The 21,175-nt window shown below is 38.2% G+C and overlaps 1 protein-coding gene and 1 non-coding gene across 10 annotated transcripts in view; one reads left to right on the plus strand and one right to left on the minus strand.

The window, feature by feature from the left end:
- BRAF (B-Raf proto-oncogene, serine/threonine kinase) overlaps positions 1-21,175 on the minus strand; it is a 200,563-nt gene that overhangs the window by 139,280 nt on the left and 40,108 nt on the right. The window lies entirely within an intron of this gene.
- LOC119621623 (U6 spliceosomal RNA) lies at positions 18,839-18,945 on the plus strand. The gene has a single exon (XR_005238171.1). It is a non-coding gene; the product is annotated as a U6 spliceosomal RNA (small nuclear RNA).

Consider the following 21,175-nt stretch of genomic DNA (forward strand, 5'->3'; position numbering starts at 1 on the left):
AAGGGATCCACCTGCCTTGGCCTCCCAAAGTGCTGGGATTACACACATAAGCCACTGTGCCGAGCCAGCAAATGCATTCTTAATTCGGAAAGTGAAGCAGCAGCTGCACTGCCAGACACTGATGATGCCCTGTTGAGGATTCTGGTATACATTTAAAACACTACATTCAACTGCCTAAGTGCAGGCAGGTAGTCGGCATTTTGTCAGGCCCATATAATGAAAACAGAGAAGAATTAGAGAGTCAAAGGTACTAGTAATTTTTACAGTCATTTCATAATAGTATCTCGACCCTGAATTATGTGGGTTGTGACGAAACAGTTTCACTTGAGAATAGTAAAACTGTAATCAGGAGCCAGACAAGTGTCTACATAGACAGAACCCTTTCAAGGTTTAAGGAAAAGGCTGATGATTTAGGAGTTTGTTAATCATAGTTCCACAATTCCTTTGGCCTGGTAGAAGGTGAGAAATAGAAATAGAGAAGTGATATTCATGAAATCAATAAGCAGAAACTATTCTAACTTAGAGTTTAACTTAGAAATCATCTAAAATAATCTAAAACTGAGTAAGAGGATCAAACATTTCTTTTCTGGCTAATGAAGAGCAGATTAAACCCTAAAGTTTCAGGGATGGCAGGGGAGAGGAGAGAAAACAGTATCATGAATAACTGTCTATAACGTCAAACTGTCCACAAAGTCATCCACTAAATTTACTTAACATTTACAAATTCAACAATTGCTCACAATTACTATTCAAATGGGTTTTCAATGAAACAGATCAAATTTCTGTCACACAGACTGAACTGAATTTCAGGATTTGGAGCAGGATTTAAATTGAAGGGAAATATGTGAAACAATAGATGCAGTACAGGTTCAGGACTTTTAACTGTAAATATTTTTATGTACTGTAACAACATACATATCATGTTTCCTGCATTTTGGTACAACTCCTGGTCATAACTTTCTCTCACTGTAGCCTGCCTTCCCAAGTTACTCTCAGTTCTCCAAAACACTGGGACACCATTCCAGAGCACCACATCCTATCATTCCAAAATTAAAAGTCTGTGGGAAACATTGCCACAAATAAACAACTGAGGCATGACAGCCTGTTAGGACTGTGAGCTCTGTGAATTTGGAACCTACCCCCCTTGATCAGTTTTACTCCTAGCACCTAAGTATACTACCTAGCATGAAGCAGGTAGTTTATAAGTGCTGGCTATAAAAAATATTAAAAATTCTATATTCTGGGTAAGCTTAGAGGAGATTGATGAAATCACATTCAAGAAGGCTCACCTGAGGCTAGAGAAATAATAGTTAAGATCAGAGAAGCAGTAGCCACCTTAGTCAAGATGTTATATTTTTGTTCTTTCTCAACTGGGGTTCCATGACAGACTTAAGTCTTAATGACCTAAGGCATGACCTAGTGTAAGTAATGAATTATCTTCTCTCCATGCATCTAGGATGGTACTTATAAGACTCTCAGAGAGTTAAGATGTATGCTTGCTAGTTTTATGTACTTTTTAGTAAACTCTGAAATAAAGAACAGTATTTTTCAGAGAGCACTTTATAAGAGAGTGTTTTAAGGATATAATGTTATGAAGCACTCAATAAAAAAAAAAAAAAAATCACCTATTTCATTTGTTTTATGTGTTTTGTCCCTTCTGAAAAAAAGAGTTTTCAAAGATTTTGCAACTTCTCCATAATACAAGATTGTTCCAGCTTTCAATTCCATTTTCCCTGTGCCATATACTCCAATAACAAGTAGGTGATAAAAAATATTATGCAATACACATTGTACCAACCTTATACAGTGCCTACCTTGTGCCAGGTTCCATGAGGCTGGGACTATTATTACCCCTATTTTACAGATGAGGAAACAGGGAGGTTAAAAAAAACTTGGCCCAAGTCAGACAGCTAAGTAAGTGGTAGAATTGCTCATATACTGCATAGCCTATGTCTGCATAAGAAGAAATATTCCATCATTAGGTACTCGATTAATCAAGAGAAGCTGACACTTCATACGTGCCGTGGCATGAAGCCAGGTTAGAACTTTTAGATAATTCAAATTTAGGTAAAAGTGGATCAATGTAGATTCATTTCTTCATTCAACAAACATTTAATGAATGCCAGGGTTCTAGGCAATGAAGACAGTGTAATTCAAGTCCCTAACCTCATACAGCATACATTCCAGTTGAGGGAAGATAAGCACTAAAAAAAAAAAAAGAATATGTCAGATGGTCATAAAAAGTTATAGAGAAAAACAGAGACTGTGAGCAGGATGGGGTTGGGTGGCTATTCATTTTGTAGTATGGTAAAACTTGAAGGTCTCATTGATAAGATGATACATGAATAGAGTTAGGAAGGAAGTGAAACAAGTTTAGCATGTAAGCATGTAAGAGAAAACTAGTTCAAACAGAAAGGAAACAAATGCAAAAAGCACTAAGGTAGAAGCACAATTGGTATGTGCAACAGACATCACATTAATGACCCCCAATTAATGGCTTCTTTGTAGGCACATCTTTTACCCGTAACACTGCAATCCCCTTTCCACTCTGACCCCTGGGCTTCTCCTTGTTCTTGTGACATCCTGCAATGCAGTACTAGCAAACATGACCCAAAGAGAGTCTTAAAATGCAAGTATGCAAGTCTTGTCCTCTCATACAATTGAACTTGCTCACTCTCTCACCCGTGCCTTTCTATGAGAACAGGCCTGGACTAGTCTACTAGAACCAAGTTGTACACTCAAGACCGTCCTAGACTAGCCATCTACCTAAAACCACCACTGGTCACAGACACGAATGAGCACAGCTAAAGTTAGCACAGTGCAGAATATAGCATGCTCACTGACCCAAGCAGTGGTTGTTTTAAGCACCAGGCTTTGGAGTGGCTTTTATACAAAAGAAAATTAATACATTCTGTTAGAGAAACAGTAGTCCACAACAGGAGAAGACACAACAATGCTGTTATGTTCATAGCAGCATTATTCACAATAGCCAAAAAGTTAAAACAGTCCAAACACTCATCAGCTGATGAATAAATTAAATGTCGCATATCCATTCAGTGGAATTTTATTTGGTAATAAAAAGAAACAAAATGCTGATATATTCTGTAACATGACCAAACCTTGGAAACAACACACTAAGTAAAAGAAGCAGTCACAAAACACCACACAGTGTATGATTCCACGTATATAAAATGGTCCACAATAGAAAAATCCACAGAGACAGAAATTAGATTGCCTAGAAATGGGGGGAATATAAGGATTGGTGAAGAATGGCTATGGGTGTGGGGTTTCTTTTACGGCTAATGAAAACATTCTAAAATTAAATTTGGTGATGGTTGTTGTGCACACTGAATACACTAAAACTTCTGCACTGTACACTTTATATAAGTGATTTGTATGGTAGGTGAACTCAATCTCAATGAAGTTACTTTTGAAAAAAAGGAAACAATATGATCAATTATATTTTTAAAGTATTACTCTGGCTGCTATACTGGAAATGAACCATAGTGTAAATGCCACGAAACTAGATGGGAAATGATGGCCAACTGAAAGACGATGGTGGCTTTTATCAGCCTGATAGTGGAAGAGATGGTAAGATGTGTCAGATGCTAAATATATTATAAAGGTACAGTCAGTAGGATTTGCTGGTAAACAGATCTGAGGTATCATAAAAGGGAGTCATCCTTGACTCTACAGTTTATAACCTAAGTCAAAGGATGTAAGAGCCAAAAATCAAAAAGAATGAAGAAGGATCACTGAGGTTAAGAGGACAAGGCACAGGATGCAGAATTAAAAATTATATTTTAAATATCCTGGGAGATGGATTAAACAATCAGAGTGGAAATGTAAAACAGGAGCTGGATATACAAATCTGGAATCAAGTAAAAGATGTGGCTGAAGATAAAAGTTTGGAAGTTGACAGAAATAACATGTCTTTCATATGTTCTAAGAGACACCTTCCCCCCATCCTGTTCTTAACATCTTTGAATTCAGATTCTACCATACAATTGATGACATCTTAAAAAAATCACTGTTTTCTGGCCAGGCGCGGTGACTCATGCCTGCAATCCCATCACTTTGGGAGGCCAAGGCAGGCAGATCACTTGAGGTCAGGAGTTCAAGACCTACCTGGCCAACATGGCAAAATCCTATCTCTATTAAAAATACAAAATTTAGTCAGGCATGGTGGCGGGTACCTGTAATTCCAGCTACTTAGGAGGCTGAGGCATGAGAATCGCTTATACCTGGAAGACAGAGGTTGCAGTGAGCCAAAATCATGCCACTGCACTCCAGTCTGGGCAGCAGAGTGAGACTCTGTCTCAAACAAAAAAAGAAAGAAAGAAGAAAAAAAAATCGCTGTTGTCCAGATGGCAGGGATGATATACACAGTAGCTGTCTGCACATGTACAACTTAATCAAGGCTATTCATGCTGTTGCCATTCAACTAAGTTATCTGCATTGTTGGTATTACAAATGTTGGAATTAACTGCCACTTTAAAACACCTTCAGAAAGATTACAAAATGATTCTGCACTAAAACAAAATTCAAGTATACATAATAAAGTTATTAAGTATATAAATAAAAGAGAAAGTCATGACTTTTAACACAAGGAAGTAACTTTCACTGAAACTTGGTATATTTGATAGATCCCATTTAAACAGGGTCAACCAAAAAAGAAAAGAAAGAAAGAGGATAAAAGAGGACAAGGGGGAAGGGAATGAAAGAGTAATCATCATTGCATGTAAATCACATCTGAACATGGAAGGTAGTGGTGAACATGTGAATAGAGAGAAAAGAGAAATAATCAAAGGTTTTTTTCTTGTCATGAGAGTGCAGGAGAAAATACAAGGTGCAGAGCACTTAGATGACATTCCCTAACAGAAATTACAAACCTGTCACAGGGGAAACATGATAGTGATGGAGAACTTCAGCTAATCTGACATCTGTTGAAAGTCTTACTCTGATTATTTTTATGAAAAAATGAAGTTAATAATTCCTTACATGTAAGATATACACACTTATTTTAGATTGACTTTTAAAAGAGAAATTCAAAAATAGAAACAGATTTCAAAAATATTTTTAAAACATTTCAAAATTAAATGCTAAAACTTTAAAGGAAAAACGCCAATTCCATACTTAACTCATTATTATTAGTTTAGACTATTTACAATAGTTCTTATCTTTTCATAACAGTAAAATGCCCTACCTGCAGAGTAACACAGGGCATTCAGGTTCTAGGTAATCTTAGTACTTCAAGTCTTTGCAGGTAGCTCTCTTTACTTCCAAATCTCTAGTTATATTGCCCTTAAGACAGGTTAACCAGGAAAAAAAAAAAAGCCTTAGTCTATCTTCCAACTAGTCTACTGTCAGTTTTTGGTTTCCTGAACACTAAAGCAAAAGAGGAAACAGAACCACAAAGAGCATTTCTAAGCTTCATAGTGAACCTATATGACTATCGCTCCCTAGGCAGTAATTCTGGCTCACTTTTCTTCAAGAATTTTTTTTCTTTTACTTCTCTTAACAAGAGACATCACAAATCAAAACCACTGCCTTTTCTTACTTAAAAAAAAAAAAAAAAAAAAAAAAAAAAGACTTTTAACAAATTTGGTTTACATGCAAATCACATGTTCAAGAGTAACTCAGTCTGGCCGGGCGCAGTGGCTCATGCCTGTAATTCCAACACTTTGGGAGGCTGAGGTGGGCAGATCACAGGTCAGGAGATCAAGACCATCCTGGCTAACATGGTGAAATCCCGTCTCTACTAAAAATACTTAAAAAAAAAAAAAAATATAGGCGGTCACGGTGACACGCGCCTGTAGTCCCAGGTACTCGGGAGGCTGACGCGGGAGAATGGCGTGAACCCTGGAAGCGGAGCTTGCAGTGAGCCAAGATCGCGCCACTACTCCAGCCTGAGGGACAGAGCGAGACTCCGTCTCACGCACAAAAAAATAAAAATAAAAGAGTAACTCAGTCTTTGCCCCCAAATATTTGTATCTGGTCTAAACCTGGTGGAAAAGGGTAATCAGTTTACAGGGATTTCTGTCTGGACACTATGGCCAGCGACAGAATTATAGTAAATTCTGGCGACCACAGGGACATAGGCTACACACATACACAAATTGAGAAGAAGTACTCATATTCTCTAAAGCAAGGACTGCCTAGGCTCACTTAGTAGAACTAGAAATTAATGGATTTTTATATTCAATATTAATTTTCTCCAGAAGAAACTCACTTAGGTATTGAGGAAACCTACTCTAACTTCCAATATTCATAATTTTTAACCTTTATTAACCTTTAGACACCTAAAAAAAAACCAAGAGCATAAAAAACAGACATGCAATTGAATGAGGAGATAAACTAAGGCATCAGAATTATTTTGAAGCCAAAAAGTATAAGGATTCTTAAATTGCAGAGTTGTGCTGTACAATCTAGTAGTCATTAGACATGTATGGCTATTTAATTTTATATAAACTAACATTAAATAAAATATAAAATTTAGTTTCTCTGTCTCATAGGCCATATTCCCAGCCACATGCAGCTACTGGCTAATATACTGAAGAGCACAGAAAATTATATTGTATCTAGTCCTATTATGGATGAGCTGCACTCATTAAACAAAACAAAAATAATAAATTGCACAGAGGTCAGGCACGGTGGCTCATGCCTGTAATCCTAGCACTTTGGGAGGCTGCGGAGGGTGGATCACTTGAGGTCAGGAGTTCGAGACTAGCCTGACCAGCATGGTGAATCCCATCTCTACTAAAAGTATAAAATTAGCCGGTCGTGGTGGCACATGCCTGTAGTCCCAGCTACTTGGGAGGCTGAAGCAGGAGAATCATTTGAATCTGTAAGGCAGAGGCTGCAGTGAAACGAGATCGCACCACTGCACTCCAGCCTGGGCAACAAGAGTGAAACTCCATCTCAAAATAAATAAATTGCACAGAACAAGCTTGAAATTTAAAATCTTTGTTGAAATAAACCTATAAGAGGAGTTAACTAGCAAAATGGACAAAGCAAAAGTCCAAATGCTACTTTAACAAAAAGTAAAAAAGAAATTAAAAATATGAAGTAAAATGAAAGCTAAAATTATGAGAGTAAAGTTAATATCACAGAATACAGATTAAATTATTCTACATACATCTAAGAGAAATTTTATGGGAATTAAAAAAAAGAAGAAATAACAAATAAAATTTAAGAATTTCTCCTTGAGCCAAAAGGCAAATAAGAGTCTTCAGAACCAAAGTTCCTTTTTTCAACAAAGAAAGAATAAGAGCTGGGCACGGTGGTTTAGGCCTATAAGCCCAGCACTTTGGGAGGTTGAGGCGGGAGGACTGCTTGCGCTCAGGAGCTTGAGACCAACCTGGGCAACATAGCGAGACTTCATCTCTACCAAAAAAAAAAAAAAAAAAATTAGCCAGGTATGGTGGCATGTGTCGTAGTCCCAGCTATTTAGGAGGCCAAAGAGGGAGAATCACTTGAGCCCAGGAGGTGGAGGCTGCAGTGAGCCATGACTGTACTACTGCACTCCAGCCTGGGTCCTTGGAGAGATATAAAATTAAACAAATCTTGGTAAATTAAACTCAAAAGGAAACAAGAAAGTACTAATAAAATTCTAAGGAATAAAAAACAAGAATCAGATTGTTGTATACTAGAAAATAAGGGAACAGTATCTTCAAAATTCTAAGATATATATAAAAAATCGTATCAATACTACTACTTCTGGCATGATGAAATGAGTACGCTGATAAATCCTCTCCCCCAAAAGCAACTATAAAGCTGAACAAAACCGTCAAAACCACCATTTCAGTGCTCTGGAATTCAGCCAAAGGCTGAAAGGCTGAATCTGAGTAAGAACATCACAGTCTGTGGCTTTTTTTTTTTTTTTTTTTTTTTTTTTGAGACGGAGTTCTGCTCTTGTCGACCAGGCTGGAGTGCAATGGTACGATCTCAGCTAACTGCAACCTCCGCCTCCCAGGTTCCAGCGATTCTCCTGTCTCAGCCTCCCAGGTAGTTGGGATTACAGGCATGCGCCACCATACCTGGCAATTTTTGTATCTTTAGTACAGACAGGGTTTCACCATGTTGGCCAGGCTGGTCTCGAACTCCCGACCTCAGGTGATCCACCCACCTTGGACTCCGAAAGTGTTGAAATAAGAGGTGTGAGCCACCATGCCCAGCCATCTGTGGCATTTTTGCTTGAGGCTGCTGCCAGCCCTTCTTCTGATGACTGGCCAATCTCTCCCTCTGTTGCTATGTGTTCAGCTACAGACTGTGTGTGTGAAGGTGCTGTCAACTGATTTGGAGTACTGTGAATTTAAGTGATAACCTCCACTGCAAGTTGGGGGCTTCATGCACTTTCTACACACCACTGATTGAATGGACACTGCAAGCATGTGCTACAAAGTCTGGACAGGGCCCACAACTGCACACATCCTTGACTGACTGAGCCTCTGCATGTTCATGCACACAGGAGACACAGAGGAGCCTGAAGGAAAACAAAAGCCAGGTGAGGCAACATGGTGGCCTGAAGTTTGAATATGCTCCCTGATACACAGATAGACACACAAAGAAAGAACAGAAACCTTACTGGCCTTGAAATATTTAAACAAAACCTCTGACACATCTTTAGTTTGACATTAAGCTACGGAAAGACAGGAGCAACCCCTAGGAAGCCAAGAATAAAAATAAAAACAAGGGGAAAAAAACCCAAACAAATTGGGCAGAAATATTAGTAGTCACACATTATGGGGGGTGGGAACACACTTCAAAGATGTAGTCCAACTATAAAACTTGGAGGGAACACACAGAGCAGCTAATCGAGAATGCTGGAAGTAAATAGCAGTAGACAGATTGGGATAGAGGACAAGGATCTCAATCATTACAAAACCATCAGTGAGTTTACTTTTTTTTTTTTTTTTTTTGAGACGGAGTCTTGCTCTGTCGCCAGGCTGCAGTGCAGTGGCATGATCTCAACTCACTGCAACCTCCAACTCCCTGGTTCAAGCAATTCACCTGCCTTAGCCTCCTGGGTAGCTGGGATTATAGGCACGTGCCACCATGCCCAGCTAATTTTTGTATTTTCAGTAAAGACGGGGTTTCACCATATTAGCCAGGATGGCCTCGATCTCCTGACCTTGTGATCTGCCCACCTTGGCCTCCCAAAGTGCTGGGATTACAGGCGTGAGCCACTGCGAGTGGCCTAAAAAAAGGTTCACTTTTAAAAGAAAAAAAAGTAAAAAAAAGAAAAAAAAAAGGGGCAAAGAAAAAAAAGTTTAAAAAGTTTATTTTTTTAAAAGAAATTCTAGTATCTCTCAGTCAACCCAGAAGGGGGCACTGGGGTACAGAGAGCTCTGGGGGAAGCTCGCCAGTTCTAGCTCAAAGAAAAAAAAAGAAATAACATTCAAAGATAGTGTCTCAGTTTTTTCCCTTCACTTTTCTCACCCTAACCCTCAAGTAACCCCATGGTGGCAGCAGCAACAATAGCATCTTCAAAAGAGCCAACATTCTAAGAGCGGGGAGAGAACCAGGGTCTCCACTTGATGTAGCTGCGGGGATTAAAATAAAATGAACAGAACCAAGGTGATATGGTTTGAATCTAGGTCCCCGCCCAAATCTCATGTTCAAATGTAATCCCCGATACTGGAGGTGGGGCCTGGTGGGAGATAATTGGATCGTGGAAGTGGTTTCTCATGGCTTAACACCATCCCCCTTAGTGCTGTCATTGTGATAGTGAGTTTTTATAAGATCTGGTCATTTAAAAGTATGTGGCACCCTCCCCATTTCTTGCTTCTGCTCCAGCCATGAGAGATATGCCTGCTTCCCCTTTACACCTTTCACCATGATTTTAAGTTTCCTGGGGCCTCCACAGAAGTAGAATCTGCTATGTTTCCTGTACAGTCTGCAGAACCATGAGCCAACTGAACCTCTTTTCTTTATAAATTACCTAGTCTCAGGCATTTCTTTATAGCAATTCGAGAATAGAGTAATACATCAGGGATCTATGGGACAGTAACAAAAAGATCTCACATCTGTGTCAGTGAACTTATAAAAGCAAATAATAGGATGATTAAAAATATCTGAAGAAATAATATCAAAAGCCTTCCCAAATCTGACAAACGACATAAAACTACAGATTCAAAAAGGTCAGTGAATCCCAAAATGGATAAATACATAGAATTTCACACTCTCACACTTCATAAAGTGGTGACAATGAAACACAAAAAATTACTATTATTTTTTGAGATAGCATCGTACTCTGTCACCCAGGCTGCAGTGCAAAAGTTATCTCAGCTCATTGCAACCTCTGCCTCCCGGGCTCAAGCGATTTTCCTGCCTCAGCCTCCCCAGAAGCTGGGATTACAGGTGCCCGTGACTATGCTTGGCTAAATTTTGTACTTTTAGTACAGACAGGATTACACTATGTTGGCCAGGCTGGTCTCGAACTCCCGACCTCAGGTGATCCACCTGCCTCGGCCTTCCAAAGTGCTGGGATTACAGGTGTGAGCCACTGCACCTAGCCTAGAAATTATCTTGAAAACAGAGACAAACAATCCATAAAATATAGGGCAACACCACTTCAAATAACAACAGGTTTTTCAGCAGAAACCATGAAGGCCAGAAGGAAGTTACACATTTTAAAGTGCTGAAAGAGAAGAAAACTGTCAAGCTAAAATTCTATATCCAGTTAAAGTATCTTTCAGAATGATCATAAAACAAAGATATTTTCAGATAAATGGGAACTAAGAGAATTTGCTACCAGCAGACCTGTTCTAAAAGAATTGCTAAAAGAAATTTCTCACACAGAAGGGAAATGATACCAGGAGGTAACCAGGAAGAGTACGTTGAGGAGTAAGGAAAATGGTAAACATGCAGACAAAAATACACTAACCCTCTCCTCTTAGTTTCCTTTAATATGTTTAATGGTTGAAAGTAAAAACAACAGCACTGCCCAATGAAGCTTTCAATTAATGGAAATGTAACATACAGCTAACAATAAGATAAAAGGAGGAGACTGGATAAAGAGACCCAAGTATTTTTAACATTTCTTTAAGTGGACCATAATCCACTTAAAATAAATGAATTTATTTTAAAGCAGGTGGTGAAAATGTTAAGTTTTTATAATGTAATCTCTGCATTGATCACTAAAACTATATGGAGAGTTAAGAATTTTTAAGCCACAACAGGTAAATTAAAACAGAATGGCTAAAAATTGTTCAAACAATCTAAAAGAATGCAGGAAAGACACAGTAATGGAAAACAGAAGCAGCTAAGAGAAAACAAATTACTAAACTGATAAACCCAAATCTAAACATACCCAAATTACATTAAATGTAAATAGTCTACAGATACAAATTAAAAGACAAGATTGTTAGAATGAATTTTAAAAATGACCCAACTATATGTAATCTATGAGTAATTCACTTCAAATATAATTCACATAATAGAAAGCATAACTAATGGATATGCACCTAATAATGGAGCTTCAAAGAACATGAAATAAAAACTTACAGAACATTACAAATAGGAAAACAAATTCTTAATTATATTTGATGACTTCAGCACTCCTTTAATAGAACTAGTAGACAGAAAATTAGTAATATAGAAGAAATGAACATCATCAACTCACCTGATCTGATTGATATTTATATAACATTCTACTTAACAGTTGAATACATGTTCTTGTCAAATGCACATGGAACACTCACCAAAACAGACCATATTCTTCTGAGTCATAAGACAAACTTTCACAAGCTTAAAAAAAAACACAAATGTTTGTTCTCTGACCATAATAGAATTAAACTAGAAACAGAAAGCTAATAGGAAAATCTCTAAACCCTGGAAAATTAAACAGCACATTTCTAAATAATCTTTGGGTCAAATGGAAGCCCCAAACTACATACTAACATTCCTCATAATCATTAGCAAAATATTAGCATATTGAATCCAGCAATTATAAAAGGCATAATAAACATGACAATAAGATTAATTCCAGGATCACAAGGCTAGTTCAGTATTCAACTGAATGAAAATACAACATACTAAATCTGTGGGATGCAACTACAGTAGTGCTACAGTGAACTAATATCATTAAGCTTATGCCATTATTTTTTTTTTTCAGTTTTTTTAAGAGATGGGGGGGTCTTGTATGTTGCACAGTCTAGTTTCAAACTCCTAGGCTCAAATGATGCTACCACCTCAGCCTCCCAAATAGCTGGAATTACAGGCATGGGCCACTAAGCCCTGCTCTTAAATTGATACTGTTATATCAGCAAAGAAAAACAGTTGCAAATCTATCTTAAGAAACATGAAGAACAAAAAATAAACCCAAAGAAAGCAACACAAAAATAATAAAAAGCAGAAATTCATGAGATTGAAAACAGAAAAAAAATGATGAAAACAAAAGCTTGTTTGTTGAATAGACCAATACAATGTATAAATCTCTAGCAAAACTGACAAAAAGGGAAGACACAAATTAACAATATCAGTAATAAAAAAAGAATGAAATACAGACTCCCCTACACACAGACATTTAAAGATTAATACTATGAAAAACTCTACATAAATTCAAAATGTTAGAAAAAAATGAACCAATTCCTCAAAAACAAAAGAAAAACAAAACTCTCACAAGATAAAACAGATAATCTGAATGATCTTGTAACTATTAAGGAAATTAAACTCATAGTTAAAAACCTTTCTAAAAATAAATCTCTAGTGGTAAGTTCTATCAAATATTTAAAGAAGATCTAAGACTACCTCTACAAAATGTCTTCCATGAAACAGAAAAGGAGTAAATAATTTCCAACTCACTTTATGATGCCAGCATCACCTTTACACTAATATGAAACATTGTACAAAAAAATTATACACAATATCCCTCTTGAATAGATACAAGATCAAAAAAGAAATCACAAGAGAAATTAGAAAATACTTTTAGACAAATGAAAACAAAAAACACACATACCAAAACTGATGGAATACAGCAAAAGCAATGCTCAGAGGACAATTTATAGCTAGAAAAGTCCACCTCTACCTCACACCATGTTTTAAAAGCCCTCAAAATGAATACATGACATAGCAGCTAAAATAATGAAACTCCTAGAAGAAAACATAGGGATAAATCTTAATGACCTTGGATTTAGCAGCGGATTCTTAGATATGACACCAAAAGTATGAGCAACAACAACAAAAAAATGACAAATTGTACTTCAACAAAATTAAAACCTTTTGTGCAATGGATATTCTCAAGAAAGTGAAAAAAAAACCCTACAGAATGCAAGAAAATAGCTGCAAGTCATGGATTTAATTAGGATCTGTATCCAAAATACATAAAGGATCTCATGGAGGTAAACAGTAGTGTAGTGGTTATCAGAGTCTGGGAAGAAAAGGAGGGAGAAGGGAAGAAAGGGAAGTTGGTTAATGGGTACAAACATACAATTGGACAGAAAGAATAAGTTCTAGTATTTGATATAGTAGGGATATTATAGTTAACAATTTATTGTATATTTCAAAATAGCTAGAAAAGAAGAACGGTAATGTTCCCAGCACAAAGATAAATGTTTAAGGTGACAGGTATCCCAATCACCTTGACTTCAGCATCACGCACTGTATACCTATATCAAAATATCACACGTACCCCAGAAATACGTAAAACCATACATATCCATTTTTTCTTCCCTTTGAGATGGAGTCTTGCTCTGTCGCCCAGGCTGGAGTGCAATGGTGCGATCTCAGCTCACTGCAACCTCTGCCTCCCGGGTTCAAGCGATTCTCCTGCCTTAGCATTCCAAGCAGTTGGGATTACAGGCATGCGCCACCAAGTTCAACTAATTTTTTCGTATTTTTAGGAGAGACGCGGTTTCACCATGTTGGTCAGGCTAGTTTCGAACTCTTGACCTCAAGTGATCTGCCTGCCTCGGCCTCCCAAAGAGCCAGGATTACAGGCGTGAAATACCACATCTGGCCAAAAAAAAAATTTTTTTTTTTTCTGGAGACAGGGACTTGCTCTGTTGCCAGGCTGGAGTGCAGTGGCGCAATCTCGGCTCACCGCAACCTCCGCCTCCTGGGTTCAAGAGAGTCTCCCGCCTCAGCCTCACGAGTAGCTGCTACTACAGGCATGTGCCACCACACCCAGCTAATTTTTGTATTCTCAGTAGAGATGGGGTTTCACCATGTTGGCCAGGATGGTCTTGATCTCTTGACCTTGTGATCTGCCTGCCTCACCCTCCCAAAGTGCTGGGATTACAGATGTGAGCCACTGCATCCGGCCCACAATTTTTAAATTAACAACAAAAAAGTGTAGACTATAATGTAGTCTAGTAATGTCCAATAGCATTATTCTAAAAAAAGAAAGTACATATCTTCATTTTAAAATAGTGTTAAAAACCACTAACAATTACCTGGGTGAGTCATCATCTTTGTGTTGGTGGAGGGTCTTGCCTCAGTGTCGATGGCTGCTGCCTGATCAAGTCAGTGGTTGCTAAAGGTTAGGGTGACTGTGGTAATTTCTTTTTTTCTTTTTTTAAGATGGGAGTCTTGCTCTGTCTCCCAGGCTGGAAGTGCAGTTGTGCAATTTTGGCTCACTGCAATCTCTGCCTCCTGGGTTCAAGCAATTCTCCTGCCTCTGCCTCCTGAGTAGCTGGGATATTACAGGTGCCTGCCACGTCTGGCTAATTTTTGTATTTTTAGTAGAGACGGGGTTTCACCAGGTTGGTCAGGCTGGTGTTGAACTCCTGACCTCAGGTGATCTGCTTGCCTTGGCCTCCCAAAGTGCTGGGATTACAGGCGTGAGCCACCACGCCCGACTGGCAATTTCTCAAAACAAGACAACAATGAAGTCTGCTGTGCCGATTGACTTCTTTTCATAAAAGATTTATCTGAACCAGGCAATATGGTCTGATAGCATCTGAACCACAGCAGAACTACTTTCAAACTTGGAGTCAGTCCTCTCAACTGTGCTAGTGCTTCATCAACTAATTTTACGTAAAATTCTATTTATTTTGCTGTCATTTTATCAGTGTTCACAGCATCTTCAGCAGGAGTAAATCCCATCTCAAAAAATCATTTTCTTTGCTCATCTGTAAGAAGCAACTTCTCATTTGTTCAAGTTTTACCATGACATTGTAGCAATTCGGTCACATCTCTAGGCTCCACTTCTAATTCTAGTTATTTTGCTATTTCTACCACACCTGCAATTCCATCCACCACTGAAGTTCTGAACCCCTCAAAGTCATCCACAAGCATCAGAATCAACGTCTTCCAAACTCCTATTATTGGTGCTATTTTGACCTCCTCTCATGAATCACAAACATTCTTAATGGCATCTAGAAAGGTGAATAATTTGCAGAAGGTTTTCAATTAATGTTACCCAGATCCATCAGAGGAATAACTATCTATGGCAGCTATAGCCTAATGAAAGATACTTCTTAAATAAGAAGAATTGAATGTCAAAATTATTCCTTGATCCATGGGCTGCAGAATGAATGTTATATTAGTGGTTGGGAAAAACATTACTGAGGCAAGAGGATCATTTGAGACCAGGAGTTTGTGAAACTAGCCTGGGAAACATAGTCAGACTCCGTCTCTATCTTAAAAAAAAAAAAAAAAAAAATTAGCTGAGCATTGTGGTGCGTGCCTGTGGTCCCACCTACTCAGGAAGCTGAGGCAGGAGGATTACTAGAGCTCAGGAGTTCAAGGGTGCAGACAGCTATGATCACACCACTGCACACCAGCCTGGGCAACAGAGTGAGACCCTATCTCAAAACAAAAAAAGCACACACACATAGAAAACAAAAGAGAACATTAATCTTCCTTGTACATCATCAGAGTGCACCTGGGTGACCAGGTACATTGTCAATGAGTAGTAATATGTTGGAAGGGATCTTTTTTTCTTCTGAGCAGTGGGTCTCAATAGTGGGCTTAAAATAATCAGTAAATCATGCTGTAAAAAAATGTGCTGTCATCCAGGCTTCACTGTTCCATTTACAGAGCACAAACAGAGTAAATTTTGCAGAATTCCAAAGGGCCCTAGGAGTTTTGGAATGATAAATGAGCACTGGCTTCAACTTAAAGTCACTAGCTGCATTAGCCTCTAATAACAGAGTCAGCCTGTCCTTTGAAGCTTTAAAGCCAGTCATTGACTCAAGGGAATGTTGCGGCTGGTTTGATCTTCTATCCAGATCACTAAAACTTTCTCCATATCAGCAATTAGGCTGTTCTGCTTGCTTGCTTTTTTAAAATTAACAGAAATGAGGTCTCACTTATGATGGCCAGGCTGGTCTCGAACTCCTAGCTTCAAGTGATCCTCCCACCTTGGCCTCTTAAAAAGTGCTGGGATTACAGGCATGAGCATGTTTTGCTTTCTTATCGTTCACGTATTTGCTGGAGTAGCACTTGTAGTTTCCTTGCAAAACTCTGCCTTTACATTTACAACCTGGCTGTTTGGCACAAAAGGCATAGCTTTTTGACACGCCTTCTTCACTAAGCTTAATCATTTCTAACTTTTGATTTCAAGAGACACGTGACTCTTGGTTTTACTTGAATACTTAGAGGCCATTGTAGGGTTATTAATTGGCCTAACTTCAACATTGTTGTGTCTCAGGGCATGGGGAGGCTGGAGAAGAGTTGGGGAAACAGCCAGTCAGTGGAGCAGTGAGAACACACACATCATTTACTGATTAAGTTCACTGCCTTACATGGGTGTGGTTTGTGGCACCCCAAAACAATTACAATAGTATCATGGAAGATCACAGAACACCAAAACGGATAAAATTTGAAATATTTCAAGAATTACTAAAAGGTGACACAGAGACACAAAGTGAGCATGTGCTGTTGGAAAAATGGTGCTAACAGACTTGCTTCATGTAGGGTTGCCACCAATCTTCAATTTGTTAAAAACAAAAAAACACATCTGTACAGTACAATAAAATGAAACATAATAAAACAAAGTATGCCTATTATTCTACATATAATTCCTGCAATGCTTTACAGTTGTTATACAAAGAAAAAAAATGCCTACAATCCTCTCTATTGGGTGGCAAAAACCAAAATTACTTTTGCACCAACCTAATATTTAAAATGAAAGCAATTTATAGGTCCAAACCTGTGAGTCGCTTTAGCCAACTTTGAGATCATCTCAAATGAGAAATAAAATGAGAAATAACTATTATTTCTTTATCAAAGTATCTTTTTTTTTTTGAGATGGAGTCTTGCTCTGTCGCACAGGCTGGAGGGCAAAGGTGTGATCTCAGCTCACTGCAACCTCTGCCTCCCAGGGGTTCAAGCAATTCCCCTGTCTCAGTCGCCCGAGTAGCTGGGACTACAGGCGTATGCCACCACGCCCAGCTAATTTTTGTATTTTTAGTAGAGACTGGGTTTCACCATGTTGGTTAGGCTGGTCTCGAACTCCAGACCTTAGGTGATCTACCTGCCTCAGCCTCCCAAAGTGCTGGGATTACAGGCATGAGCCACAGCACCTGGCCCTAAGTATCTGTCTTTAAAAAGGACCTATCTTTGGCCGGGCACAGTGACTCACACTTGTAATCCCAGCACTTTGGGGGTCCGAGGCGGGTGGATCACCTGAGGTCAGGAGTTCGAGACCAACCTGCCCAACATGGAGAAACCCTGTCTCTACTAAAAATACAAAATTAGCCGGGCATGGTGGTGCATGCCTGTAATCCCAGCTACTCAGGAGGCTGAGGCAGGAGAATTGTTTGAACCCAGGAGGTGGAGGCTGCAGTAAGCCGAGATTGCGCCACTGCTCTCCAGCTAGGAAACAAGAGCAAAACTCCATCTCAAAAAAAAAAAAAAAAAAAAAAAACCAAAGGACCTATCTTCTTCAAAAAAAGAGTATCAAAAGGATAATTTTCCTATGGCTTTCTGCTATGAATACCAAAGCAGCAGTTGATCTTCTTATCTCTTGGCAAACATTCTGCACTGGGATCTTGAGGATTCTTTCACTGGCTTACTATCTTTAATGTAGTTAATATTTTTCAACCTTGGAACATGGAATCACTCCCAAGATGCTCTACCTTGACTTATCTTACTGGATCCTATTTAGTCACACCATATGACACCACATGTTCTCCCCACAGGGCAATTTTGTTTTTCCTCTATGGTACCTTTATATTTTTTTCCAGTTAGCCATGTAAGCTTTCTCAGGCTTGGCCTTTAATCTGTAGTATATATCTTTTTCAAGGCTTCTAAAAATGTGTTTTCAAGAATCTCTAGTTAATTAATATTATTCATTTAGTAAATGTGAGGCACTTTTGCAGTGCCAGACACATAAAACTCTACCCCATCCCTAAATCATCTACACTGTAATATAGAGCTACTTATTTAAAATATTCTAAGCCCACCTTTTCTGTTCCTTTTTCTAAAGATGAATAACCATACAATAGATCATTCTGGCTTTCTGCCTTCTGATAAACTGAATGGTGAATATGTCCTTGAATGATGATTGTTATATCCTGATTTATCCACAGACCTCTCTGCTCACTAACTGAAACTAACCCGAGTATGTATGTGCTGTGTATATAATATAAAAAGAATTACCATTTTACGGATCGTCTCTGTTCTGGTCACTTATTAATCAGGTCACATACATTAGTTAATTAAATCATTACACCACAGTAAGATAAAATGTATTCCATGTTACACATAAATAATGGTAAGGTTTAGCAAGATAAGTAATCTTCCCAGCTTCATACCAAAGAGGAATTTGAATCAAGTTCTATTTCCTACAGCAATCAGAAATAAGACGGTATTTCCAACAAAGGTTTCAACCAAACCACAAATTAAAGAAAGAACGGGCATCTACAGTAGACTTTGATAACAAAATCTGGTGCTTGCTTCAGCAGCACATATACTAAAATTGGAATAATACAGAGAAGATTAGCATGGCCCTTGCCTAAGGATGACATGTAAATTCATGAAGCACTCCATATTTTTAAAAATTAAAAAATTTTTAAATTAAAATTTAAAAAAAATCAGATTCAACCAACAAACTCATTATATAAAAAGAATTGTAGTTTTTGGAAATATGGAGAAAACCACACTCCTAATTTTTAGAATGTAAGTGTTTAACAGAGACATAAGATATCTTTCACTTCTCTAGAAGCCCCCAATTTAAATAAGATCCCCATTACAGGGATTCTCATTTTGGTTTCACAATCTATTTGTGTGTGTATGTGTGTGTGTGTGTGTGTGTATAAACATAATTTTTTTTTTTTTTTTTTTTGAGGTAGGGTCTCACTCTGTAGCCCAGGCAAGAATGCAGTGCATGACCATGGCTCCCCACAATCTCAAACTCTGGGCTGGGCTCAAGTGGTTCTCTCACCTCAGCATCCCAAGTAACCAGGACTACAGGCACACACCATCATGCCTGGCTAATTTTTAAATTTTTTGTAGAGATAGGGTCTTGCTATGTTGGATCTTCCTGCATTGGCCTCCCAAAGTGTTGGGATTACAGGTGTTAGCCACCACACTTGGCCCTTTTATATTCTTAAAAATTATGGAGGACCCTAGAAAGTTTTATCTATGTAGTTTACTGCTATCAGTATTTACCACATTAAAAATTATAACCAAGAAATGTTTAAAATTCACTTTAAAATGACAAGACAACTAATTAACAAAAGTGATCTATTTTTTAATGAAAAAAATAACCACATTTTCCAAAACATCAAAAAACAATGAGAAGGCAAAGTGGCCTATTCATTTTTATTTATTTATTTATTTTGAGACACAGTCTTGCTCTTGTCACCTAGGCTGGAGTGCAATGGCACGATCTCAGCTCACTCCAACCTCCACCTCCTGAGTTTTAGCGATTCTCCTGCCTCTGAGTCTTCCGATTACAGGGAGGGATCACAGGCGTGTGCCACCACACCTGGCTACCGTATTTTTGGTAGAGACAGGGTTTCATCATGTTGGCCAGGCTGGTCTTGAACTCCTGACTTCAAGTGATCTGTCCACCTCGGACTCCCAGAGTGCTGGGATTACAGGTGTGAGCCACCGTGCCCGGCCCCAAAGTGGCTGTTTTTAATTTTTTTTTTTTTTTTTTGCCAATTTCTTTAATGTCTGTCTTAACAAAAGATATCTGGATTCTCCCACCTTCTGTATTCAATTTGTTGCAATATCATAAATCCTATTACTACTATATACTCACGAGAACGAAAATGAAAAGGCAAATAGTATCTTAGTAGGATTATGAAAATAATTTTGACCTCAAGGGCCTTATTAGGGTTTCAGAAACCTGCAGGCACCCTTTACTATCCCTTCATACCTCTTATTAACATTTAGTTACATATTTGTGCCCAGATTTCTTTCAAGGTCTGTGTTAGAATGTAGATTCCACAAATGTGGCAACTGTGTCTATTTTTACATGTGGATATGTCCATAATGTCTACACATAGTACATGGCACATAATCAGTTACGCAGAAATCTACTGAATAATATACTATAATGTGATATTAATAAGAACTACTATGGTTAAAAGAAGATAAATGGGCAGTATCAATCTGGAGGCAAATTTGGAAGGCTTCATTCATATTTGATCTGGATCCTAAACAATGAGTAGGGTTTTGTTAAGTGTGTGGGGGAGTAAGAGTATTCCAGTCATAGTAAACAATCATCAGTGGCATCAGGGTACAGGGCATGTTCATGATACTCACTGCAATAGTTTGGTATGGTTATAGCATAGGTGAGTAAGAGTTTGGGAGAGGATAAAGATAATAAGAGTAGGCTGAAAAATCTTCAACAGAGTTTGGATTTTATTTTAGAGACAAGGACCAAATGTCCTTAAACACCCATTGTTTCAGTTCCTCACACCACCCTTTATTAGATGGGCTTAGATAAGTTTATTCTAAATCTTATTCTGCTCATACTTTCTTCACAGGGTAATGGTAATAGTCTATGACATAATCACTTCATGTGTTACCTTGTTTACTGTCATGACTCTAGTTAAAATTATCATCCTTTCTCTCTGACCTACTACTTAAAAAGGAATTCTAACTGGTTTCCTCACTTCTTTTGCTCTAACTCTCATTCTAGTCTCATCCATTCTGTAGTCAGAGTAGAATCTGTAAAACACATAACTGATTCACAACACTTCCCTTCCTTAAACCCTTTAATGGCTTCCCAGTCACTCGGAATAAAACCTCAACTTCTTAGTATAGAGTGCAA

This window comes from Chlorocebus sabaeus, chromosome 21, assembly GCF_047675955.1.
Source record: "Chlorocebus sabaeus isolate Y175 chromosome 21, mChlSab1.0.hap1, whole genome shotgun sequence".
NCBI classification, from domain to species: Eukaryota; Metazoa; Chordata; class Mammalia; order Primates; family Cercopithecidae; genus Chlorocebus; species Chlorocebus sabaeus.